Source organism: Gopherus evgoodei, chromosome 2 (assembly GCF_007399415.2).
Source record: "Gopherus evgoodei ecotype Sinaloan lineage chromosome 2, rGopEvg1_v1.p, whole genome shotgun sequence".
Classification (NCBI taxonomy): Eukaryota; Metazoa; Chordata; order Testudines; family Testudinidae; genus Gopherus; species Gopherus evgoodei.
The window spans coordinates 257609301-257636893 of record NC_044323.1 but is presented as its reverse complement, the minus strand read 5'-3'; the positions used below and the strand labels follow the sequence as shown (position 1 = coordinate 257636893).

General features: G+C 38.5%; 1 protein-coding gene across 9 annotated transcripts in view; it reads right to left on the bottom strand.

The window, feature by feature from the left end:
• Positions 1 to 27593, bottom strand: part of VPS13B (vacuolar protein sorting 13 homolog B) — a 928813-nt gene that overhangs the window by 469300 nt on the left and 431920 nt on the right. The window lies entirely within an intron of this gene.

Genomic DNA, 27593 nt, shown 5'->3' with positions numbered 1-27593 from the left:
ACAGAAACACTGAAGTCTGGACGTCTGAGGTTCCCAGAAACTGAAAGATGTTTGCATGAGATATGAATTCTAAGACATTTTAATAAATAATAATAATGATAAATTGTACAGTCCTTTATATACAAAGCAATTTACAAATTTTGCCTAATTAAGCCTCAAAATGTTGGATGAAGTAAACATTTTTATTATTTACACAATTCCATGTATATACCAGGTGCTTTATAGGAAAAAAAAAAAAAGATGAAATCTATACCTTAAATACTAAGGACCACCTTCTTACAGTTACTAATGTTGAATATCATCTTATCTCTTTGGCAGTCTGAGTAAAATCAATGACGCTACACATGAAGTAAGATATTGCTTAATATGAGTAAGGGTATTAGAATCCATTCCTAAAGTAAGTGTTACTTTCCCATTTATGGAGTGAAGAAACAGGTCAAGAGAGATTAAATGATTTACCCAAGGCCAAACAGTGAGTCAGTGTCAGTGCTGAGATTAGACTCTAAGATATGTCGTCAAGCCATCAAGACATGTTTTCTTTTTAATGTATGTTATACAAAAAATCAAAATGACAATACTGTGGGCCACTGCTACACAATTGACCATTAGGCTCTTTAAGTAAACAGCCCTTCAAATTGTTTTAGAAGCTACACCATACCTGGCAACAGTCACTGGGAAATAGGAGATTTTTTTCCCCAAAGCCTGACTGTTAGTAGGAGAGAACCATTACACATTTCCAATGCTGATTTTGCTTTTGTTTATTGTTTACAGATGATACAGTTTCTGTGAAGACCAGACAGCAGGGTTACACATACTTTAATCAAGTTTTTTGTTGTTGTTTAAATTTGTTGGTACTAGAGTGATAATGTAATTCATATAGACGAGAAAAAAGAAACCTCACACGTTGCATGAGGAATCTTTGTGGGAAACAGTTTGTGTCAGGCAGGGGTTATGGGCCTGTAAATTTCCCCCAATGCAAAACAGATTACTGCATTAAGCATCGTGCACACACACAAAATATCATCCATGGACGAGTGACTGCTAAACTTCTTTAATAATGCTTAGAAACTCCACTAGGAAAATAAGTTAGTGCAAGAAAAACAAACTGCTCATCAGAAAAATCCAACATCTACTGAGGAAATAGCATGTTTTAATCATACCCCAAAGAAGCCAACTTGAACACATCTACAGTGGGATGTGAGACAGAAAAGAGGAACCCCACTGCTGTAGACAAATAGAACACCCCAGGATATGCCCATCAAACACCCGCCATGCACCAAAAAGCCCTAAAAGTCATTCTAGCAACGCAAAAGGAATTTTCAGTCAGCACTGGAAAAGCAAGATAAGGTTTATGGCATAAAATTATTTTCCATAGGGAAAGGTAGGTCAAAAGAAAATGTGTCAAGCACACTTTTGTCAAGACACATTTAGTAATACTACATTTCTCTTTTGAAAATTTAGCCACTTATCCTTCTATGACTATTTTATATGGCAAAAATGATTGCACCTTTCCTACCGCCTTAGGGTGACCAGATAACAAATGTGAAAAATCGGGACGGTGGTGGGGGTAATAGGAACCTATATAAGAAAAAGACCCCAAAATCGGGACTGATCCTATAAAAGTGGGACATCTGGTCACCCTATACCGCCTACCATTGAGAATATTTTCCTTCTACAATTTGGCATTTCAGGATATGACATGGCAAAGAGTGCTGGCATGTCAAATTAAAGCAGTGGCTTGGAGAACATGACCAGAGACTATGAGACACAATGAAGTTACAGGCTGGAGACTGACTGCCTAAGCAGCAGTTCCGCAGAAAAGGACCTGGGGATTACAGTGGATGAGAAGCTGGATATGAGTCAACAATGTACTCTTGTTGCCAAGAAGGCTAACGGCATATTGGGCTGCATTAGTAGGAACATTGCCAGCAGATCGAGGGAAGTGATTATTCTCCTCCGTTCGGCACTGGTGAGGCCACAGCTGCAGTATTGCGTCCAGTTTTGAGCCCCACATTACAGAAAGGATGTGGAGAAATTGGAGAAAATCCAGTGGAGGGCAACGAAAATGATTAGGGGGCTGGGGCACATGACTTCTGAGAAGAGGCTGAAGGAACTGGGCTTGTTTAGTCTGCAGAAGAGAAGAGTGAGGGGGGATTTGATAGAGGCCTTCAAATACCTGGAGGGGGTTTCCAAAGAGGATGGAACTCAGCTGTTCTTAGTGGTGGCAGATGACAGAACAAGGAGCAATGGTCTCAAGTTGCAGTGGGAGAGGTATAGGTTGGATATTAGGGAACACTATTTCACTAGGAAGGTGGTGAAGCACTGGAATGGGTTACCTAGGGAGGTGTGAAATCTCCATCCTTAGAGATTTTTAAGGCCTGGCTTGACAAAGCCCTAGTTGAGATGATTTAGTTGGTGTTGGTCCTACTTTGAGCAGGGGATTGGACTAGATGACCCTCTGAGGTCTCTTCCAATCCTAATCGTCTATGATTCTATGAAAGTGGTATGATGGAAAAAAATTGTCTTAAGAGACAAAATCTACTTCTGAACCATTGTCTCAACAACGCAGAAGTATATGTAACAACACTAGACATGTAGGGAAAACCATCAAGACTATAATACTAAGAGAAAGATGGAAAAAAATAGGGCCATATATTGAATGCACAAGTAGTGGACAATGAAATAGCTGCTTCATCTTTGTTGTCCAAAAGCAAGCATGATGCTGTTGATAAGGCCCAAAACAGTCTTGTCAGTTTTTTGGCAAAAAATGCCAGTTATAAGTAAGCAGTAAATGCAAGTTCAATGTTGAACTGGATAAAAAGGGATTGTCAAGAAGTTGGGGTTTAGCCACAAACTGACATGGAAATTGTGGCTTAGGAAATAGAAGACGACAACAGCACCACAGCTGTATTAGAAGATGATGAATCTGATGGGAAAGGTAATGACGCACTCAAGTGTTACCATCAACATTTTATCACATCAAAAATTTAGAGATAAACTCTACTGCACATTTGTTGCTACACCTAATTAAGAACCACCTTGTGATTATTAGTAGATGTTGTTATAGTAAGGGTAAACATACAGAAGACTTAATATAGCTATGAAAAATTATAGCAGCTTTTTATAAAAAGTTGTACCACACTAGAGGACACTGTAACAAGAGGCATTGTACTGAAACAGGACAGATGGCAGGACATCTTATATGTTACAAAGGGGGAAAAAAACCTAATTCCACACCAATTTTTCTGCTGATCTTTAAAAGTTTTAAAAAAATTGTCTGGAAATAAATGAATCAAAGTTCAGGGAACTTGAAGTGTATTTATGCTCAGTGAACTAATGTCATAAAAATGTTTACAGCCTTACTGAATAAGAGAGTCATACTGATGTAATTAAAATGGATTTTGTTTAATTTTAAATTGTATTTGGCTTCCCTCTAGCTTTTCCTGCTTTTGTCCTGGTTGTAGTAAGAAGTCCTTTCCCCAGTCAGTGATATAAATATAACAGTGTTGCACTTTCCGGCAACTATAAATGTTCTGTTGGTTGGAGTACACACTTGAAGAAGTTGCACAGAGCCTGGAGAAAAGTACATGAAGTCCCATATAGCTAGCTTGTGGGGAATAAGGGACAACTGTCTGTAGACCACCACCTACACAACCAGAGCAGTTATCCTTACAAGGGCTTCTTAGGGAACTGCTGATGTTATTGGTAGGTATGGGATAGAGATGGAATTATTCTTGCAAATAGGAAAAAGAGAAGGTGATGAGCAGAAAAGGGGGTACAAATGATCCAAGACTGAACTTTTTTCAGTAAGCCTTTTGCGTGTTTTAATAAGGGGGTAACTGCATTTCTCTGGGACAGTGAAGATCACAAAACCAATCTCAGGCTGTGACATGTATTAAACCAAAGTCTGAGGACCATTAGGAAATATTACATAAATCTCTTGGATAAAGCTTTTCCATCTTAACCAGAATGACATTCACAGCAGACATCCCATCTCCAGCTCACCCAAGAAAAGAACCAATAAACTACCCCAAGTAGAACTTTTTATAACACAGAAAGGGACAAAAACCAGAGACTCCATGAAGTCCACCAGAAACCTCATAAACTAATTAACCTGGAAGGACCTGAGATACTTCAACAAAAATTGTATTTATCTAAGCATATTTAATAGCTATTGAAACTATATAAAAATAGTGCCCATTATATATGCTTTTTTAATAGTTTTGAATGCCGAAAAGGTTTCTTCTTGTCTTAATTTCTCTTTCTTCCTGTCCCCTTTGCAGTAAGAGAGAAAATTCCATAGGGTCAATTTAATACACAAATTGTTCAGCGATTTCTTTCTAAAATTGATAATATCATGAATAATTCCTATCTTTTATACCAATGACTTCAGCTAGCTCACCTGGGAACACTAAAGGGGAAGTTCTCAGAAAAACAACTGTCAAGACTAAAATACGTGCAATGCTCGTTTTAGTTTTCAAGGCCAATCATCTATTCGTGACAGGAAGAAAGTAGCCGTCAATAAGCATCACTTAAATCTAAATGAGCACATGGAGAATTTTAAAGAACTCGTCTGGAAAATCAAAACAGGGCATATATAATAGATTAGATTTAAAGGCTCATTTTATCTACTTAAAAAAAATCATACTTCACTTTACATTTTTTTAAGCTGACATTGTTACAAGTAACTCCTAATGTTTCAATAACTAAAAGAGATTTGAGGGGAAAAAAACACATTCTCTATGTTTTCCAGTGTGTTAACTTTGTATATTAGATTGTACTTTGATTATATTCAGCTCCCTTGCTTGCCGTCCAGAAATAATCTCCCCTTTTTGTTTCTGTAAGTTTTTCCCATAGCAAGAGGGGAAACAAAATTAAAAGGTGATTTGCAAAATTCATTGACTCCAATGGGACTCCATGCAGGAATAAATATATGCTCATGAGTAACTGCTTCCAGGTTCAGAGTCTATGATTGGAAAAACTTATAAGATTTAATTATAGAGATCAGACTTTCATACAACATTGTCATAAAAGAAAAATAAATGCACCAAAAGCTGTTCTAATTTTTGTAATTGTTTTGCAGTCACATCACGAAGTAAAATCCAGCTGCAAGGACATGGCTAACTTTAAAACCAACTTTAAAAAAAGCTGAGATGAACATTACAAAAGTGCAGTTCATGTTGACTCTATTCTTGTTATTGGACTTCACTTATGCATGAGGGTTTACGTATTTCCTCAGGGAGCCACACTGAAGTCACTGAGAGTCCGTCTGGGATAATTATATGTGTATGCAGTATTAATTCTCACAAATAATGTGTCTTTGGCCCTCACTCCAGCCTTCACATATATTGGGGAGCAGGGGAGGGGGCAGAGAAAGAGAAAGAACACAAAGTTCTGTAGTCTCGTGTTAGGTGCACTAAACAGCAAGCCAAGAGCCCATGAGTTCTACTCCTTTCTCTTCCACTGACTGCTCTTAATATTTCTGTGCCCTTCACAAATCATACTATGAGCCAGGCTTTCATATCTTGTTGGGGGTAACTATCATTCACCATTTTACAGATAACCGAATAGAAACCAGTGTGACAAAGTTCCTCCTCTACCTTGGTGGGTCCTGCACTTATTGGAGGATTTGCTTGCCTCACAGATTCACCCTGTGGGTCGGGAAACAGCCCAGAGACCTTCCCCTCTGGCAGAAGCCACAGACCAGGTCAATTCCTCCTGTGTCTGATCAGGAGTTGGGAGGTTTGGGGGGAACCCGGTCCCGCCCTCTACTCCAGGTTCCAGCCCAGGGCCCTGTGGACTGCAGCTGTCTAGAGTGCCTCCTGGTACAGTTGCATTACAGCTGCAACTTCCTGGGCTACTTCCCCATGGCCTCCTCCCAACATCTTCTTTATCCTCACCACTGGACCTTCTTCTTGATGTCTGATAATGCTTGTACTTCTCAGTCCTCCAGCAGTAAGCCTACTCACTCTCAGCTTCTTGCACGCCTCTTGCTCCCAGTTCCGTGCATGCACTTCCTCTCCTCTGACTCCCTGGGTCCCTTTAGCCTGACTGGAGTGAGCCCTTTTACAGCATCAAAGGGGCCTTAATTAGAGTCAAGTGCTTAACAGTCTCACCCGACTCTTAGCAGGTTAATTGGAGTCAGGTGTTCTCATTAGCCTGGAGCAGCCCTTGCTCTGGTCACTCAGGGAACAGAAAACTGCTTCTCCTTTGGCCAGTAGATCTCCCTTCTACTGCTCTGCTGTTACCAACTGGTCTGGGTCTATCACACCAGGAATAGAGCTATAACAGAGCCAAGACTCATAGACTTTGCAACACTGTCTTTCTGCATCTGTCATAACATATTCCCAGATTTGGACCTTAGCGTCCAAAATATGGGTGTTAGCATGAAAACCTCCAAGCTTAGTTATCAGCTTGGACCTGGTAAAGCTGCCACCACCCAAAAAATTAGTGTTTTGGGGCACTCTGGTCCCCCCAAAAACCTTCCCTGGGGACCCCAAGACCCAAATTCCTTGAGTCTCACAACAAAGGGGAATAAACCATTTCCCTTCCCCCCCCCCAGGTGTTCCCTCCCTGGGTTCCTGGAGAGATATACAGAAGCAAGCTCCGTGAATCTACACAGAGGGACTCCACCCTTCCTATTTCCAGTCCTGGAAAACAGAAGTACCGAGAGCTAATCTCTCTTCCCCCCTCACCCAGAGGGAATGCAAAGTCAGGCTAGTAAATCTAACACACACAGATATCCCCCTGACTTCTTCCTCCCACCAATTTCCTGGTGAGCTACAGACTCAATTCCCTGGAGTTCCCCACTAAAGAAAAACTCCAACAGGTCTTAAAAAGAAAGCTTTATGTAAAAAGAAAGAAAAATACATAAAAATGGTCTCTCTGTATTAAGGTGACAAATACAGGGTCAATTGCTTAAAAGAAATATGAATAAACAGCCTTATTCAAAAAGAACACACTTCAAAACACTCCAGCAAGTACACACATGTAAATACAAAATAAAAACCCTATAAATCACTATCTTATCTTTTGTACTTACAACTGGGAAACAGAAGATTAGAAAAGCAGGAGGCAGAAAAATCCTCTCATAGCCGAGAGAGTACAGGCAGAAGACCAAGAACAAAGGACTCACACACAAACTTCCCTTCCCCTAGATTTGAAAAAGTCTTGTTTCCTGATTGGTCCTCTGGTCAGGTGTTTCAGGTTACTCCTTTCCAGGTAAAAGAACAGTAACCCTTAGCTATCTGTTTATGACAGCATCACTCTCTAGTAGCTACACATACAGAGGTTTCTGACTGTGAGTATTCCTGTGCTAAGAGATCTGGCTCTTTATCTCAAGTGGAAGAGGCCACTTTTACATTCAGAGGTACTGGATTCAGTACACACAGATGACCCAAGCAAGGCATTGTTACATTTAGTGATGCTGTCTGTAACCACTGGATCACAATCCATTCCCATAGCCACAAATGGAAACCAGAAATATTGATGCCCAGCATTGCACTGCTGTCTCACAAATACTTGCTTAACCCACTGGCAATGAGAGTGTTTTAGCACCCTGTATGAGCTGGTCCACAAAGGGAACAACAACATATCTTCCCCATTACTCGTAGAGCTGTAGTGTAAGGGATCTGTATAGCAGGTCTGAAGGTTGTGGGTTCAAAATCTGGTGATGATCCACGTGAATATGACAAATTGTGTGTGTGTGTGTAAGCAAAAGTTAGTGGACCCAAGAGTAATTGTTAGAACAATTTTATATTGCAAAAATTTTATTTATTAAAGTGAATGTGCATCTTGGTTTAATAATTTGTTTTACTGTTGCATTTGTATTATTTGTATTTGTTTAATAGGAGCTGTCCTTTTAAGAATAGGGTGTGGGAGATGCAGAGTGTGTTTCAGACTAATAGCAATGTGTGGATGATTTTAGCAGTGTGTCCAGGGAGAGGAAGCCCTGCCAACGTACAGTCCAAAAAGGACAGAACTTGATTTAATAAAATTATCTTTTCAGAAAGCAAACATAATTATAAAAGTATAACATTAACAGGGATTGGATGTCTCAGAACATTGCTTTGGAGCTATGGAGCCTTTCACCTGTAGTAATCTTGGAGCATATGTAATTCTGTAGGCAAGTTAATGACAGAAAGATAGGAATGGTGTCTTCTGATTTGTAAAAACTGACTGAATAATAATTTCAATAGTGTCACTGTTCGCAGCGTAGTAGATGAGGCTTCCTGCACGCTGTGGCTCCCTGCTCCAACTCCTCCAGCTGGTGGAAATTTGGATAATATTGTCAGAAACGGGTCAAGTTGAATATCATTCAAAAGCCCTTCTCCCACAAACATAATGGTACCAAACATGACAAACCCAGAACAACTATGTAGCTATATATTCAAGAGAATGCTTAAACTTTTTTAAATTATACTTTAAAAAAGTCTTGTCAAACATGCAGCCCTCACAATGTTAATTTGTGGCCCTCAGTTGACAGAACTGCGTGATCAGTTCAGTCTCAGAACATGATACCTGATTCATTTCTTTAATGTTACAGATTACTATGAAAGAAAGGAATGCATCATGTTGGTTTGGCATCATCGGCAAAAAAAGAATTGTTTCAGTGGAACTGATTATCAACTTTATTTACTATGCCAAGAGCTGTACTGAGGCACTGATGAAGACATCAGCATCATGCCAGAAATTACTGGAATCCATCCGCAAATGGTATGCACATAGTTACATAACATAATTATAATCCCAAAATAATTTATTACAATCTTTTCATTTTTACTCTCATCTTGATCATTTTTAGGAATCAATGAAAGACGGAGTAGCTGAATCTTTGAAGAATATCACTGTGGAAGTCCTATTTAAATGCTTGGTAGCACCTTACAGGCTAGAAGAAATGCACGCATAAACTGAATTTGGCGAGCTTGGAGAAGATGTACATCGAGCATCAGGAAAAAGTTCAAGATGCGAAGACAACTGCCAGTCATGGGCAAGAGTCACCTTATCCTAGATCCCTTGGCATGTGTCTTGAGAAGAATACCGCTTCTTCTGCAGTTTTCCAGAAGCCCGAAAATATCCATTAAGCACAGTTTTGACACATAAGACAGGTGTGAAACTGTATGAAGCAGTCATTCTTAGTAAGAATGTTGCATGGAAAATAAAGGTGAGTGCATTGACCCAAAAGATGCCCATGCATATGATATTGTGTATCACATCAAGTACTACACCAATAACATATATTGTGTCAAACGGTAAAAGCAATAGAAACAAATACTGATGTTACCACTCTAAACTGTGCAACTCACCTGAAGTTCAAAAACTGCCTCACAGAGGGCTCAAATGGATGGAAAAGTGGTGGTGATGGGTGATGCAAAGGCTAAGTACAGAGAAATGGATTGAAGAGAAACAAATCCTTAGCAGAAAAGCTCTGAAAGCATATACTGAAGATGAGCTGTGGGATGTGGATGTAGTTTTTAGCAATCCTATCCACAGAAACGAATCACAGCACATATACTTATAAGCTGCAAAAGACGTGGCGCTATCCAAAGCGTTGATGTCAACAGTAATATGAAGACTGTTTCCAGATGCTAAATGTTTACGGAAAAGTATTGTGTCCTGCAGTATGTGGGAGTTTCAGGGATCCATAGTTGATGCCAAATCTGACAAAATAATACAGAGTGACCTGTTTTTCTTTTTTTTTTAAATGGTGCATCTTTGATCATGGTTACTTCAGTACCAGCAAGCATGACAGTAAGCAAGTGGAGCACAAGGCTGCCATTTTATTACAAAGCCTCATGTACGAGTGCTTGAGTGAAAGGCAGGTTTTCAACACATGCATGACAACTGTGAGGCATATGCACAATTTACCACTAAAAATGGCTGTTGGTTTAACAATTAATTCTAAAACCTGTAGCAAATTCCTTGTGCAGCTTATGCACAGCATTGCCTCCTCCACTGAGTACAAAGTACTCTTCCTGGAGACTGCAATAGCAAGCAATGTTCTCATGGAACTGAATGAACGGCTGTACATTCCCCAGACCTCATCAAGGGAAGGTCTATATTTTTGTATTGCCAATAACTTAGACTTCCTTGAAGATACACCAGATAGCACAGGTACTCTTCATGCTACCGTTATGGTCTGCTATCAGGACTATATTAATGGGGACTAGTCTCAGCCTCAGGTGCTGTCTGGACCAGCAAAGAACTGTTCCTTGAAAGTGCTTCCTGACTTCATGACACATACTTTTCTAACAAGTCCAAAAATTCTGAAGCCAAAAATTCAGTTTTCAATAAAGTATTGGTTTAATTGACTAAAGAAGAGCTTTCTGCATTCACTAACCTTGACCTCACTTCATTATTGTGGAAAAGTGGGATGCACTCCAGAAGTGAAAAATAATTGAGTATGGCTTCAGCTGAAGAGGGAGAAGACATACTCTCAAATGATCTGGAAATCTAGGACATATCATACATCATTTTGGGAAAAAATACATTCCAACATCAGCAGCAGACAACAAATGACCCGTGTATACATCCTGCCAGTCATACCTGCTAGCCCCAATGATCGCTCATTTCACTAAGAAAACTTGCCACCGTCCAGAGGTGCATGTATAGCTGCTATCAAGAAGAGGATTATCAAGCAATGGAATGACTGGGATGAGCGAGCACATTCAAAACGATCCTCCTCTATCAGGCATGGATGGGTCATGCAGGATGGACTGATACGAAATGCACTTCCGAATCATCCATCCGCTAATCAATTGCTTATATGGAAAGACCAGATGCTCACCACCCTGCAAATGTTTGCCCAGCAGCCTGCATTGTACTGATATGTGCAAGTGTGTCACAGACGAGAATCACTGTGACGTGTCTAGCAGTGGTGCCCTAAATGGAGACGTCACTGATGATGACTTAGATGAACAAATGTTTTAATTCCTATTTGTCAAGGCTAACTTCCCTTCAATTACCAAAAATCAATCTCTTTTTCATGCAAGCAATGCATTCCTGCGTTAAAATATAATTAAAAACATTGATTTTTAAACATTTTTTGAATATACAGCTACATAATTGTTCTAGGTCTGTTATGTTTGGTATCACTGTGTTCATAGGAGAAAGGGCTTTCAAATGATATCCAACTTATCCCTTTTCTGACAAAGACTGTATTATCAAAATTTATACCAACCAGAGGACTTGGATTTGGGATGGTGCCATGGTGTAGGGGGTGCCACCTCTGAAATTATGATTCTGTAGGTTTTTACTAATGAAATGACACCTTCCTTACCTTTACATCACTAACTTGCCCTCAAAATGAGATTTTACTATATTATTTTCCCAAATTATAGGTCACCAGTTTGAATCCTGCCCATGTCTGGAGGTGGGAAAAGTTGTTACCATCTAATGGATGTTTGATAGCCCCCAAATAAAATGAATTTGGCGAGTCCCAGTTCCAGCTCCCACATCAAAAACTTTGCACTAGATTGTAAGATATTCATGGCAGGGATTTATCCCTTACTATGTTTTTGAACAGTGCTAGCAAAATGATGACCCAATCTCAGTTGAGTTCTCTACTGAGAGCCCCTAAAATAGATGTCCAAAACTATCTTACTCAATATAAGTTTACAAGAGCTTGTGACAGCTATATCACACAGACATAGAGAATGTCAGGGGGAGTTCAAAAATTGAAAGACCCAAACCCCCCACCTTTTTGTTCCTTTTCCCAATCTCATTATGGCGGGGGTGGATTCATGATTTTTTAAGCTTTGGGGTTTGCAACACTGTGCACATATGTATTGACAGGATCAGTCCCATACTTTGTAGTTCTTCACCACAGTAATTAGAACTGCATGTAAGTGAGAATTTTAAAAGAGTTTTCACTGGAGTAGTGCCTAGAGGCCCAAACTAAGATTGGAGCTGCATTGTACTAGACACTGTATAAAATACATCATTAGAGACAGACCCTTCCCAGAGAAGCTTACAGTCTACACAGACAATAGAAAGGTGAGAGGGAGCAGAGGCACAGAGGTGAAATGACTTGTCAAAAGCCATACAGCAACTCAGTGGCAGACCTGGGAATGGAAACCAGATCTCCAGCTCTCCATGCAGCACCCAGGCTATCTACTACATCATGATGCCTCCCCTCCAAAGTCATTTATGAAATTAAATACAAAAACAACCTACACAACATGTTAACAGAATATTGTTTGAGTTGCAAAGTCAAGCACCCAGAAGTCAGGAAATGCGACAAATTAGGTTGCCTGTTCACCCTTAATCTGGCTCCTGTGTGTAACGATTATGCAGGCATTAATTACCTTAATCAACAGAATATTCTTTCTTTTCCTGTCTCATTCTCTATACACTTTCCAAATGTTTAGAGCAAGTGAGGCAGGAATACTATAGAGCAGCCTATTCGCTGAATACTTCCCATCCTGTGTACTGAGTGCAGCTGAGGTCCCATGGAAAAAAAATAAGGTGCTCGTGTAATTAAAGACTGCACAGGAAAACTTAATTCTGTCATTTCCTAAGTTTTGAGTGCTCAACTTTGCAAACTTAATAATGTTTTTTGTCAGTGAAATATCCTAGGGGTTAGGTTTTGTTTATTTTTTAAGGAAAAAGATAAAAATAAATTCTATAATGAGCAACTGAAACCTGCTTCTCATTGTGCACCATTTATCATGTTTGAACCATTAAGCTCAAGCATTGCAGCACAGATTTCTATCACTTGAGCTAAAGGATTAATTATATTAGCTGGCAGAAGCAGAAGGTTATTATCCCAGAGAGGAGATGGAAGACTGAGCCATATGTGCTGGGTTCAGGAGATGGTTCGTGGAAGCCTGGCTCAGCTCTTTCATTCTCACAAGGAAGTAGGGGATGCTCCTGCCTGAGATGGTACCACTTGACATTAGGGTAATGTGCTCAACTCAGAGCATGGCCTCTCTTCCCTCTCTCAAGAGATGAGGTAAGTTACTGCCCTAAATGATGTCCCCAGATGGGAAGGCAAGCCGCTAGGGTCATGTGTTAGGTAGGGTGTTGAGGGAAGCTGAGCCTGAATCCCCTTCTCTGCCCGAGATGCTCTCTGCTCCTAGGGTTCCCCATTCACCGTGTATTGCTGCTGATGGTGGTTTGACAGCGATATGGACCTGGATTTAGATTAGAATGTTAAAGTTCAGTTATTATGTTGGCAGGCTGAAACCATTTTGTGGACAATGCAAATGATAGAAGGTAAATGGTAATTTTCAATCATTTTAAAATTGGCTAAACCCAATACAATTTCATGGGACAAAGAAAAGGCACTTCTCTGCCCCTAGGCTTTCTCCCTGCTGCATTTCAAAGGCACACTTGAAACAATGGAGAAGTTAACACTGCTCAAAAAAGGTCACAAGATCGTTTATAATGAAAAGTGCTAGACAACCTAAATATAGCAGTCACTACTAGCTACCCCAATAATTAAAAAATATAACCTCTCTCTTCAGATTATGAAAATACATGACCAGTGGTAGACTTCTATTATATGAAGATTGCTTTGAATGTCTATGTTTTCATGGTAATTAAAAATATTTCAGAAGATGATAGAGTTTGACTAACATCAGAAAGCAGGTCTGATTTCATGGTTTATTTAAAGTACCGTACTGAATTAACTACCAATCAGCTGGGTTTTATACTATAGTTTTAGGCTGGTTTTATCCCAGAAACAGAGATAATTGACCACTCCTGACCACTGAGTGCAGTTTTACCAACACATTATTATTATAGATAAAACAAATTTTATGATAGATTAATAATAACTCATGGTCTTAAAAATGAGCATTTTGTGACTTTCTTTTCAATATAATTATATTGTTAGAATTAGGTTGGGGTTTTTTTAAATGGAGCCTAAACCCCAACAGAAACAAAACATCTTCAATTTCAGATTGTTTCAGCCATTAATGACACATTATTTATTCATTTATTTTTCATTATACTACATTGTCATTATGACTCTGGAACTGATAAAGAACCATGTAAAATCAAAGGCAGGCACAGGAATTATAAAAAAGAGACCAAACTCAAAAATAACCATCCAGAGATATAAAATTCCAAATATTTCCTGGTGTACAAAGAAGTGGAAATATGCCAAATATCCAATTTATTATCTGATACAGAAAATGTATTTAAAAGACAGTTACAACTTTAACCTCAACTATAATAATCTGACATATACTGCAGTATACAGGTCAAGAAAATGCTCAGTGAAAGGATAAAACAAACAATAGAGGCAGACAAGCGACTGTCCCTTTATATTTCCCTTGGAGCTTCAATACAAAAGTTACTATTTACATTTCCTCTGATAAAAAGTTTGTTCCTTATTGTCACTGTCCCAGAAAACTTGCCATAAATTAGCTACTTTTGTGTTAGTGTAAGTAATGGGCATGATGCACAGACTGAAAAACATTGGAAGTATCCTTTTGAAGGGTGAATATAAATAAAATATTAATTATTGTTGTTCATCCTCCATAAGGCTGAAGAAGATTTCCTCTTATGCGTCTAGATGTCTTGACTCCTTGTCAAGGGGAGCAAAATAAAGTGGTCTGTCAGTCTCAAAAATTTCCACTTTTGCTTTTGGTAGTTGGATACCTTAGAATAAGGGAATGTTGCAAATGTTGAGGTAATGTCACCTGCCTGTCTAGACAGATAGAAAGATGATGGCCCTCACTGTTGGAATATCTGAGCACCTCCACAATAATTAATAGGTTTTATCATCACCACATTCTCTGAGGTAGGGAGGCATTATCAAAGTTTTACAGATGGGAACTAAAGCACAGCATATAGATTAAATGACTTGCTCAAGGATACAGAATGGTAATGGTAAAGCTGGGAATTATACTTAGTTCTCCTGATTCCCAGTCCAGTACACTACCCATTAGATCACCTTTTCTACCTCGGGTCCTATTTAAACAAACTAAGTTTAAGGGTAGTCACTATACATCTTCAAAGCTGTTGACCATTCTTATTATATCAACCCTACAAAGGCTTCAAATAATAGATGAGAGAGAAAAAAGAGAAAGAGTACAAGGCCTGCTAACAACTAAAAGGATGAAGCAGGCTGGGCCTAGATGTCTTTAACTGGATCCAACAAATCTCCATCAGTATGTAAGTTTTCTCTCTATGCACATGCATTATTTGAAACACCTTGAAGATTTTATCCTAAAGAGAAGAAAAAAAAATACTGTAGTTCTCAGTTTTCATTGCAACAGATTTTGAAAGACCCTTTCAGAGCAATAACAAGATGAGAAATTTTTCTTCTGAAAGGTGTGCAAACTGCAAGAATCAGAAATGGAAGATAACATGCACAAGGTGCCATGGACACTGATGAAACTGGAAGAGGTAAAAAGGTTATTCCTTAGTCACTACCCCTGTTCGCTCCCTCCTCCAGTATATGTCAGCTTCAGACAATCCTGAACTCAGGTTTTTACAGCCATTCTCTTTCCTAAATAATTTTAAAGGAAGACACAATGTTTAGGCATAACATACACATACAATCCACACCCTCACCTCCATAACTAACAATATTGGCAACAATATCAAATTTCCAAATTGTGAAACAGTTATAAAAACAAAATCCAATAACACTTAGAAAATTGACAAATGTCAAGAGTTTAGAACCTGATGAGCACTTCCTAAAAATGGAGATTTCTCACACAGATTCATATATCTCCTATGAAAACACCAAAAACAATTTAATGATGACTACCTGATACCCAGATATCAAGGTCTGCAGAGGAGATAGCACACCAAAATATAGTTACAATTTTTGTGCCAAGACACTCAAGTATCCCTATGTAAACCTAAATTAGGAGTATAAACTAAAGTTTAAACATAATGTGAAACAAACAATAGTGTATGAATTAAATATGTAGGTATTATATATACATATAAAATATATAAATGTGAGTAATGAAAGGAAACACAAGAGTATACGCAACTACTGGTAGAGCTATTTTTGTTTAAGATAAATACAGACTATCCACTAAAACTTAATAATGCACTTAATGTGGATAAATGTAAAGTAATGCACATTGGAAAAAATAACCTCAACTATACATAAAATATGATGGGGGCTAATTTAGCTACAACTAATCAGGAAAGAGATCTTGGAGTAAGTGTGGATAGTTCTCTGAAGACATCCACACAGTGTGTAGCGGCAGTCAAAAAAACAAACAGGATGTTAGGAACCATCAAAAAAGGGATAGAGAATAAGACAGAGAATATCTTATTGCCCTTATATAAATCCATGGTATGCCCACATCTTGAATACTGCATACAGATGTGGTCTCCTCATCTCACAAAAGATATACTGGCATTAGAAAAGGTTCAGAGAAGGGCAACTAAAATGATTAGGGGTTTGGAATGGGTCCCATATGAGGAGAGATTAAAGAGACTAGGACTTTTCAGCTTGGAAAAGAGGAGACTAAGGGGGGATATGATAGAGGCATATAAAATCATGAGTGGTGTGGATAAAGTGAATAAGGAAAAAGTTATTTACTTGTTCCCATAATATAAGAACTAGGGGCCACCAAATGAAATTAATGGGCAGCAGGTTTAAAACAAATAAAAGGAAGTTCTTCACACAGCGCACAGTCAACTTGTGGAACTCCTTGCCTGAGGAGGTTGTGAAGGCTAGGACTATAACAGAGTTTAAAAGAGAACTAGATAAATTCATGGAGGTTAAGTCCATTAATGGCTATTAGCCAGCATGGGTAAGGAATGGTGTCCCTAGCCTCTGTTTGTCAGAAGGTGGTGATGGATGGCAGGAAAGAGATCACTTGATCATTATCTGTTAGGTTCACTCCCTCTGGGGCACCTGGCATTGGCCACTGTTGGCAGACAGGATACTGGGCTGGATGAACCTTTGATCTGACCCAGTATGGCCATTCTTATGTTCATCCTTATCAAATTTGCTTACATATGAGAGAAAGCAACAGAGATCAAAATGACATCATGATTATAGGAAATGGAACCCTTGAACCCAGAATGGGACTTTGTAATCTTTTTATAAGAAGGTAATGTTAATATGTGGTAGATGGCATATGTTTAGATGAGGTAGTAATGAGGGAACAAGAATTATACTACATTCTGTTTATGTAATTAAAAACTGCTTATATCTTCTTAACTTGTGCCCTGAACTAACTGCCCCAAAATACCAAAAGGAACTTTTACTCAGCAAAATCAACCAAACTAATTACAAGATAATAAAAACAGTAAACTACAGCTATTTTTTCAAAACACCATAAGTTTAAAACACTACCTGATTTCTACTCAAATTCTCAGAAAACTCTACCCTGCGTTAGGATATGGGATGCAAAATTTCAAAAAGGTTGGTTTCTTGAGGGGGGAAAGAGAAGGAGCTTTCAAAATCAGGCTCATTGGTCAAATGGGGATCTAATTTCAACCTTAACAAAGAAATGACTAAACCTGCTCCAAATCTAGCTGAGTTTAACTAGATATTTAATATAAATAGAATTTAAAAACTGATAGTATCTGTCAGAGTCTCACATATACTGGAATATTTGAATGAAAAAAAAATTCTAAACTATTTTCTAACAATGTTTCATCAATGATCAAAAAGGTTACAGAAAATATCCTTTGAATTTGCTGCCCTTCATCTGTGGCTTATTGCCAGCCACTACAAAAATGATGGTAACATAAGTCTATTTTAGAGAAGTATAACAAATCTTGAGAACTAAAGATGTGATTATTTTTAATATCCAAATAATGTAAAATATGTGATTTTTATGTAGAACAGATGGCTAGAGTACAATGTATCTTGGTGTATGCTAATTTTTCTTTTGAGCAGTCATAAGGATTATATACAATGCACAAAAATTAATTTTTTTTACTAGCTTTCCACTTCATGCATTACATTTCAGAACACAGAGCCACAGAGAAAACACTATGGGATATATTTTCAAAGCTGTGGATGGGGTTTTATATCCATTAAAGTTTGATAGAAGTTATGTGGCTAAAACCCCATGCAATTCTTTGAAAATTAACCCAAATGTTTCAAACATTCGAATAATGCTTGAAAGTTCTGCTATCTTTAAGCCTGTCTTAGTATTTCCATTATATAAAAGCTACATATTATTATTATATATTACTAAATTCCATCTTTCTAGTGGAAAACTGAGCAATATTTTCCCCACCCACCTTGTTGACCTCTGCGATATGACAACATCAGTCAAGGAAGACTGGACAAAACTTTTGACACCAGCCAATCAGTAAAGCACTTCTGTGAAAAGAGGATATGTCTTTGAAATTAGTGTGGGTCATCAGAGTAATGAGAATTAGAAAAACAACCTTAATTTGTTTAATTATATAGAATATTGCAAGGGTTTGCACTAATGACATATTGTAGAAAAAGACAAAAAAAACTAGCAACAAGAAATACTTGCTACTCTGATTATCTGTGAAGACCATCAATATCAGTTTTGAAAGCTTTTAGTGTTGTCACCTCTACTGAATTTATGCAAATAACGTGATTTTGGCCCCTTCTGCAGAAGCGCTTGCAAATATGTGATAAGCTCCTGCAGTCATGTGATTTCAGAGGAAGAGGGATAGAGACTCCCACACAATGCTTTGTAGTTTATGGGAAAATGTACTGAGCTCAAGCCAGGACACCACGAGCTCTAGTCCCAGTTTTTCCACAGACTGCTGATAATATCTCTGTGATTTTTTAATCCCAATATGGGATGGGAAAACTTTCAAAAATCTCAAAAAGTCTCATGGGATGGGAAAACCATCTCCTGCCCAACTTTACTTTTACAGCTGAAGTGAAAGAGGTCTGAACAATGGAAATGAAGATTGTGTATTCAAACCCAGCTAATGACCTATGGAGGAAATTATATATAATTTCCATTTTATATATAATGTATGTGTACATGTACATGTGTATATACCCACACCTACTACAGATTTCTGCAACTGATACATTTTTTGGTGAAAGTAGCCATTTATTTTTTAAAAATATAAACAGCCATCTTATCAATAGAAAACACACTAGTAAGTGAATGTGCATAACTTTCACATGACAAATGCATACTGTGGCATGTTTTACTGCTTATTTATACATCATAATACTAAATACCTTAATAAATATGCTTTATAGCTACTCCTCCAGAAATATTACTAAGATATATGTTTATAATTGTAAATTGGATGTTTTTAATATTTTTAATTATTTTCAAAAAATGGTTCAGTTTTTCATTTCAGCCAGATGTAGATTTTACAATTATGGGGCATTACTACTGAAAATCAAAATCCCAGAGCCGTTCATTAGTATGGGATTATATCACACTACAGCCCAATCACTGATAAGCAGATAACAAGGCTGGAGATGCAGACTGTTCTTCCCCTCCTGAGAGCTTGCAGTTCAGCAAAAGAAGCTTAAAATCAGTACCATATTTCACTAGTATCCAATGAAAAAATTCAAAGCCATTATGCAGATTTATACAGGCATTCAGAAAGTTTGTCATGGATTTTTTTTTACATATTAAATCAAAGTTCGCATTGTTCATTTTATTTAAAATGAAAAATGGATAGATGCATGTGGAAATCAAATGTGATTATAGGAAAACATCCCCCTTTACCCCTAGAGCACTGACCACATAGTCACAACAGGAACTACATGGATCCTTACTCAAATATGTAACAGCAGCCACATTTTGGCACGTACATTCACACGCTGAGGAAAAAATACATAAACTTAATACATTGTTAAACCATACATTGACAACATCAGACTCCCAAAATTCCATTTTTCCTCCAAAATTATGCCAGAAGCTTACAAGCAGAGTTATGCTGCTCCTAACTTTCTCTCTACTATTCCATTTCTAGTTTAAGGAGGTCAAAGCAAGAATGATGTATGCAACTTGAATGTGAGCAGGACAGCACAGTTGATATGTGTGTAGTTGAGAAATAAATGACTTCTCAAATTCCTAAATTTTTGGCATGGGTTATTATTATTAATGCACTTCACAATTAAATTATTTGTGAATTTTTCAACTGCATGAAATTAATGACTAATGCAAAGTGGAATTTGCTATAGCACATATTGGCTATGTTTTTTAGTCTATTGTTATTATTAATCATGTTTATTATGGTAAGGTCTAAGGACCAACCAAGAATGGGTCCCCATTGTACAGTACCAAGCACGAACACAGAGTAATAGGCAGTTCCTGGCTCCAAATTATACTAAAAATAATGGTGGCAAAATCTTAACCTTAGATATAATACACAGAGTGAACAATATGATGGCAGCAAACATCATGGCAATTCCACAATTATTATTATTATGGTGGGTTTACTTAGAGATAAACTGAATGGAAAGAAAAATGAAGAGAGAGGGGACATTGAATGCAAGGGGAAAGGGGCAAATGTGGAGTGAAATACAGATGAAGAGACTGGGAGGGAGGGGAAGAGAGATTCAAAACTGTAGTTCTGTGAAAGTTTGTTGGCCCTGGTTTGGTTCCTTCTGCATTTGCTCCTCCTGGCGGGACCCTCAGTAAGGACAGACACAATTATTTCCATGACATTCTCATAGAAAGATGCATAGTTGTACTAATTTTACACAAGACATAGAATAGCATTCTGAACCAAATCATTAGTAGTTTGAGTCACTGAAAACTATTACTCAATCTTACTCATTATTATTTTGGATCTTCTGGCAGATTAATGTGAGTTTCTAAAACTTTCTGCCTTACCAGCATGCGAAAATCCTCTTGTTTAAAAAAAAAAAACACCAAAAAAAAAATCACACACACACACAGATTTCGACCTGGTGTATGTATAAACAGGGAACCTACAAGACTCCCATTACAGATAATAGTGCAGGTAGAACCGATATCTTTAAGGCTTCTTATATGAAAAACAGGGAAGAATCTTACTAAGATCTTCATTTCAACTATATCTTGTGACTGTCAGTTCCATAGTTTGATTATGTAGTTTGTTTAAAAAGTGTTTTCTTTTATCAAAATTAATGCCGTCAGTGCATTTGAATGTCTTCTTGTTCTTGTAGTATGAGAAAGAAGGTAAATACAGCACACATATTTATCCTCTGTACTACTCACAACTCTGCATGCTTCTGTCATATCCCCCCTTTTTAATCTGTTATCTAAATTACACAGATTCCAATCTTTTCAACCTCTCTTTATATACCCAGACAAAATTACATTAAGACAGAATTACAGTTACAAGTACACATGAATAATTTAAAGTAAAAATACATTACAGGGATATTGTAATTATCCCAAAACCTAGCATTACAAATTCTGGAAATCCAGAGTTAAGATTAAATTAAAAGAAATCAAAACAAGGGAAAGTATGGAAACTGTGGAAAAACCACTAAACTGTGGAAAAATACATGTTGTCGCAGAATGTTTTTGTTTTCTTATACAAATCAGTTCTTAAGATAATGAACTGTACCTCTCTTCAATAAAACAGATATGTGATCATCTCTTTGGCTACATTATTTTACCTCGTACGGTGTCAATGCTTTATCACAGACTCAAACTTTTAATCCTTGAATGTATTCAGAATGGATATCATCTGAAGGAAAAACGTTCCCTTGATAAGATTATTTCAGCATAAGCAGCGATAGTTTTAAATGAAAATGCATTTCTGACATTATAAAGAAAATGATATTTTTTATAATTTTACCCAAGTTATAAGCAAAACTACAATGTTAATAATAGCAAAAATGTTCAAAGTTGGATGCGTACACAGAAGTTCCTAAATCCATATTTAAACATTTAGATGGAAGTGGTCTGATTTTCAGAGGAGCAACCATAAATCCTACTAAAGTCAGTAATAACAGCAGGTGTTAAGCACTTCTGACAAATCAGGCCATTTTTTATTTATATGTCTAAACCTCGATGAAGGTACCTAGGTTTGAAAACCTGGGGCAATAATTTTATATATAAAGCACCCCCTTTCCAAGATTCTTGAAGAGCTGTATAATACTGTATATATAATATAATGACACAAATTAAAACACAATTTAACATAATTAACAAAATAAAAGCTAAACAAGGGTATCCAAATGCAAATCTGTTAATACATATTACATATATCACACCCAATAGAATGAACTTCAATATTAAATACATGGGGATAGTCAACTGACCCAGTAAACACTGGGCGAGACAAGGTGGGTGAGACTCTCTTATTGGACCATCTTTTGTTGGTGAAAGAGACAAGCTTTCAAGCTTACACATTTCTTCTTTAGCTCTGGGGCATTTCAGGTCCCAAAATAAGGGAAAGCTGCCCAGCAGTAATAGAACTAGTAGAAACTTTTCTGATACAACCACTCAAGAATGTGGGCAGATAGGTCACCTGTTCCCGATGATGTCTGACAGATCGCTTTAGAATGAAGAGGAAAGAAGAAGCCTTACTGCTCACTTATCTCAAAAAAAAAAAAAAAGAAATAGAAAAGGTTGAGAAACAGTGATGAAAACGATTAAAGGCCTGGAGATACTTCCATATGAAGAAAAGACTGGGACCATTTATTTTAGAAAGGAGACATGGCAAAACTGTAAAAAATTATGACTAGGAAAGAGAAGAAAAATCAGGAATGCCTATTTCTTCCTCTCATATCGCAAGGACAAGGAAGCACTTGATAAAATTGAAAGAAAAACTATTTAAAAGGAAATATCTTTACCCAACACTTAATTAACCTGTGGAACTCAATTTCACAAGATGTCGATGGGAGCAAGAGTTTAGTAAGAGTCAAAAATAAGGATTAGACAAACAAACTTCCACTATGGACAGCTTATTCTGTAATTATGGGTATCTCTTCCATCTGGTCCTGGTCACAGTGAGGAAGGAAACTAAACTAACAAACCACTGGTCTGATCTATTATGTCAATTTTAATGTTCTCTTGGAACTGTTGCCCCACCAAGACATCAGCAATGAGAATGTTAACAGGCCACTGGCCTGCCTAACACAGAAGATAAAAAAAAGTGAAGGAGATGTCTCAAATAAAAGAAGATTCAAAATCAAGCAAAGCTTGGCTTGTTTAAGCCCTAGCCTGAAATTCTTGGATGATTTCCAAAACGTGCATTGAACCTCCAGGAATCTGGACCAATATCTGAATTTGGAACAAACTGCCAAACCAGATGACTTTCATAATCTTGTTCCGTAACCATCTAGAAGGCTGTTTTTGAGAGAGCACTTTTTTACTTTATATGAACTGGGGATGGATTTTATACAAAACTTAAAATAAAAAAGATAGATACACTGATTGTGGCACCCAATATTACTGTACAAAATATCATAACTCAAAGGACAAAAAAACCTGAGGACATATTCTATCAACATGTTAACAAAAGTGCCCAACAATCCAGCACCCTGCTGGAGAAGGCTCCAACTTTGCAACATATCCTACAAACCTGCAAATTCAAGCTTTGCCAGACAAAAGGTGAATCAAATGCTATAGTTAAGAATCCTTCACAAAGAATATCTTGTCAGATGGACACAAACACACTGGTTTCCTGTATCTCTTCCATGTATATAACATACAAATACACATTTAGAACATATGTAATTACAGATTATGTATCGGAGCTGTGACAGTTGGAGATGTGTGTCAAATTATGAATGCCATGAATGCCCTGCCATTTATAATACTAAAAAATTGTACTAATCTTCCATAACCGTTCTTCAAGATGTGTTGCACATATCCATTCCACTCCTCGTGTGCATATGCTCCACACACAGTCGTTAGAAAATTTTCCCTCAGAAAAACCAGCCAGGGCAACCTGAGTTCCCTCTGCTGTCATGTGCCACTATGTCCCAATATAAAGGGTCCAGCTGCCCACAGCACCCTCAGTTCCTTCTTGTCAGACAACTTCAATGCAGAAGGGCAGGAGGATGAATCATGGTATGGAAGTGTGCAACACATCTTAAAGAACAATTATAGAAGTTTAGTAACCATTTTTTATTCTTCAAGTGATTGCATATGAGCATTCCACTCTTACATCGGCCAAACTGGACAGTCCCTATGGAAAAGGATAAACGGACACAAATCAGATATTAGGAATGGTAATATACAAAAACCTGTAGGAGAACACTTCAATCTCCACGGACACACAATAGCAGATCTAAAGGTACTTCAGGACCAGACTTCAAAGAGAAACTGCTGAGCTTCAGTTCATCTGCAAATTTGACATCATCAGCTCAGGATTAAACAAAGACTGTGAATGGCTAGCCAACTACAAGAGCAGTTTCTCTTCCCTTGGTTTTCACACCTCAACTGCTACAAGAGGGCCTCATCCTCCCTGATTGAACTAACCTCGTTATCTCTAGCCTGCTTCTTGCTTACATATATATACCTGCCCCTGGAAATTTCCACTACATGCATCCGACAAAGTGGGTATTCACCCACGAAAGCTCATTCTCCAAAACGTCTGTTAGTCTATAAGGTGCCACAGGATTCTTTGCTGCTTTTACAGATCCAGACTAACACGGCTACCCCTCTGATACTTGATTCCACTCTTGGTGACTCATAAGCCATAAAGGAGGAGAAGGGGGTTGAATCTATGTAAGATAGACTGGAGGACAAAATTTAGCATTGTCTCTTGAATGCTGAGTGTTGGCATAATGGGATGCGAAGGTGTGGACTGAAGACCAGGTTGCTGCTCTACAAGTATCCTGGATGAGGACTTGTGCAAGAAATGCCACCAAGACTGCTTGAGATCTTGTGGAATGAGCAGTTACTTTGCTTGTCAGGGAAATGCCAGCCAGATCACTACATACATGAATACAGGATGCTGTCCACAATTGAACTGTCTGTGAAGAGACTGGGAGACCCTGCATCCTGTCTGTGATGGCCACAAATAGTTGGGTTGAAAACTGGAACTGTTTAGTACTATCTGTGTAAAACATCAAAGCCCTTCTAACATCTAGGGTGTGCAGGGGTTGCTCGTCTCTATTGATGTGTGGTTTGGGGTAAAACATAAGTAAGTAAATTGACTTGTTAATAGGAAAGTTAGATACCACTTTAGAGAGAAATCTTGGATGAGGAAATATACTTTGTCCTTAAAGAAAATTTTATAAGGAGGTTCAGACATCAGAGCACGTAGCTCAGCCATACTCCTTGCAAAGTGATGCATACTAAAAAAAACCCACCCTCAATGATAGGTTTGGCAAAGAGCACATTGCTAATGGCTCAAACTAAATTTAAGCCTCATGGAGGAATAGATTCCCTTCTCTGAGGGTACAACCTTTCCAGGCCTTTCAATAATCTGCTTGTCATATCATTAGCAAATTTAGAATGGCTGTCCAATTAAGGATGGAAAGTTAATATTGCTGCTAGGTCAATATTGACAGAACTAATCACCAACCATGAATGTTTTAGGTGTAATAAATAGTCCAGGATATGATGGATAGAGGACTGAATTGGTGAAACCCCAAATCGCCAAGACCAGATGGAAAAATGCTTCCACTTCAAAATGTAAATAGTCTTGGTGAAGGGTTTTCTACTATTTAACAAGACATTGCAAACTTGCTCCAAACATGACTCATCTTTTTGATTTAGCCATAGATCCTCCAGGCTGTTAAATGAACTCAGGTTCTGGTGGAGCACCTGACAGAGGTCCTGCAAAATTATGTCTGGGTCCAAAGGAAGTGAAATTGGAGCCTCTACCAACAGATCGAGGAGAGTGGAGAACCAGTGCTGCCAGGACCTCCTGGGGACTATTACTATAACTTGGGCATGGTCTTGTTTGAACTTCTGCAACATTTGGTGTAGAAGTGGAATTAAGGAAAAGTGTAGCACAGCTTGGTCAGCCAAGACAGCAAGCAAGTGTTCATGATGGAACCAGGACTGAAACCTTGTAGGAAACAAAACTGATGGCATTTCCTTTTGGCCTTGGTTGTGTACACTGCTGGAAAATACACCTGGGTACATCCAAGCAGAGAGACCATTTGTAGTGACTCAAACGATCTGCTTAGGTGGTCTGTAAGCTCATTCTACAATCATGGAATGTAAGAGGCTTTGAGATTGATTGAATTGACAATGCAAAAGTTCTATAGGTGAACTGCCTCTTGACAAAGTGGAAAACAGAGGGTTCCTCCCTGTCTGAAAAAGGAAAGCCTGAGAGGCTAGGCAGACAGCCCTTACCTCCCTGACATTGATATGTAGAGACATGAGTAGCCCACGAGGACCATAAACCCTGAGCTTGTAAGGGGAACCCAAATGAGCTCCACTCCCAGGCAGCCACATCCATCACCAATGTTAGCAAAGGTTGAGAGCAGTCCAAAGGAATGCCTGCACATAGATTGACCAAATCTGTCCACCAATCTAGAGATCTCAGTATGCTAGAAAGCACATTCAGCAGAGAGTTCAGATGGTGACAAATTGGTGAATAAATGGAGGCCAGCCAACTCTGAAGAACCCTGAGATATAATCTGGTATGTGCACAAGACTTTATGTCCCAGGAGCCTTATACAGTTTAAGGCTACACTACAAACTAAGTACTGATCAACTAGAAAACTATTTACATTAAATTTACATAAAGTATTCTAAGAGCACTTGCTAAAGCAAGCCAAGCAAGTCCAACGGCCATCATAGATGGTAAGAAGGAACTGAGTGGAATCTGGGGCAGCTGGACCTTTTATATCAGCAGTAGCGGCTGACAGCAGAGAGGACTCAAGCTGCCCTGATGGATACCACTGAGGGAATTTTTTCTGATGACTGGGCATGCAGCATGCACATGTACAAGCACTTGAAGAAGAACCTTCAGTGTAGATTTTGTAGCAGAGGCTTGACACCTAGTAGACAAACTGTCTGAGCAGCTGTGACAGAACGATCAAGGGGGATCTATAATGAATGACTGTTTCCTACCAAAATAATGGGTTTTCTGTGAGCAGGTTCATTGACTTTCAATGCTTTCCTACAGAGAAGCCAACTGGTAGGGAGCCCTGGAGCCTGGACCTGCTCCCACCCCCAGCTCACTGAGGAGACAGTCAGTTTTAAAAGAACTACTTCTCTAAGTCAAAGAGACCAAGATGGCCAGGCTGAGAAGGCCAGAAGGGCTGCGTGGCCTAAGGTCTCAGACCATGACTCACTGGGTGGAGAGGTCAGACTGAGGGAATTTGTGTTTAGAAGGTTGTTATTTTCCATGAATCTGTAATTCTCTTGGGCTTTTTAAGAGTAAAGTGTGTGAGACAAGATATTCCTGTGATAAGCCTATGCTGCCTTGCTTTATTGCCACATTGTCCCTGAAGGGTGTAACTAAGATACCCGAGTTCCCACAGCTGGGTGGACTCTGTGGGGAATGTGTCTAAGCAACTGGGGGCTCAGGAGGGCTGTGGCACTGGTTCTGGGATCTTCGTGGCTGGATTGTAGGATCCCACCACCTAAGAAGGGTATCTGATGCAGGCCTGTACCCGGGAGTGCACATGATACACTCAAGGTATGTCTACACAGCAGCTGGGAGAGCTAGCATTCAGAAAACAGCAATATGGCTTAGAGGCATGGGCTGCAGCTTTGGGCTAGGAACCTGGGTACTACCACCATGGGGTCGGGCAGGATTGCACTCAGGTAGCTAATCAAAGCTGTCACCTG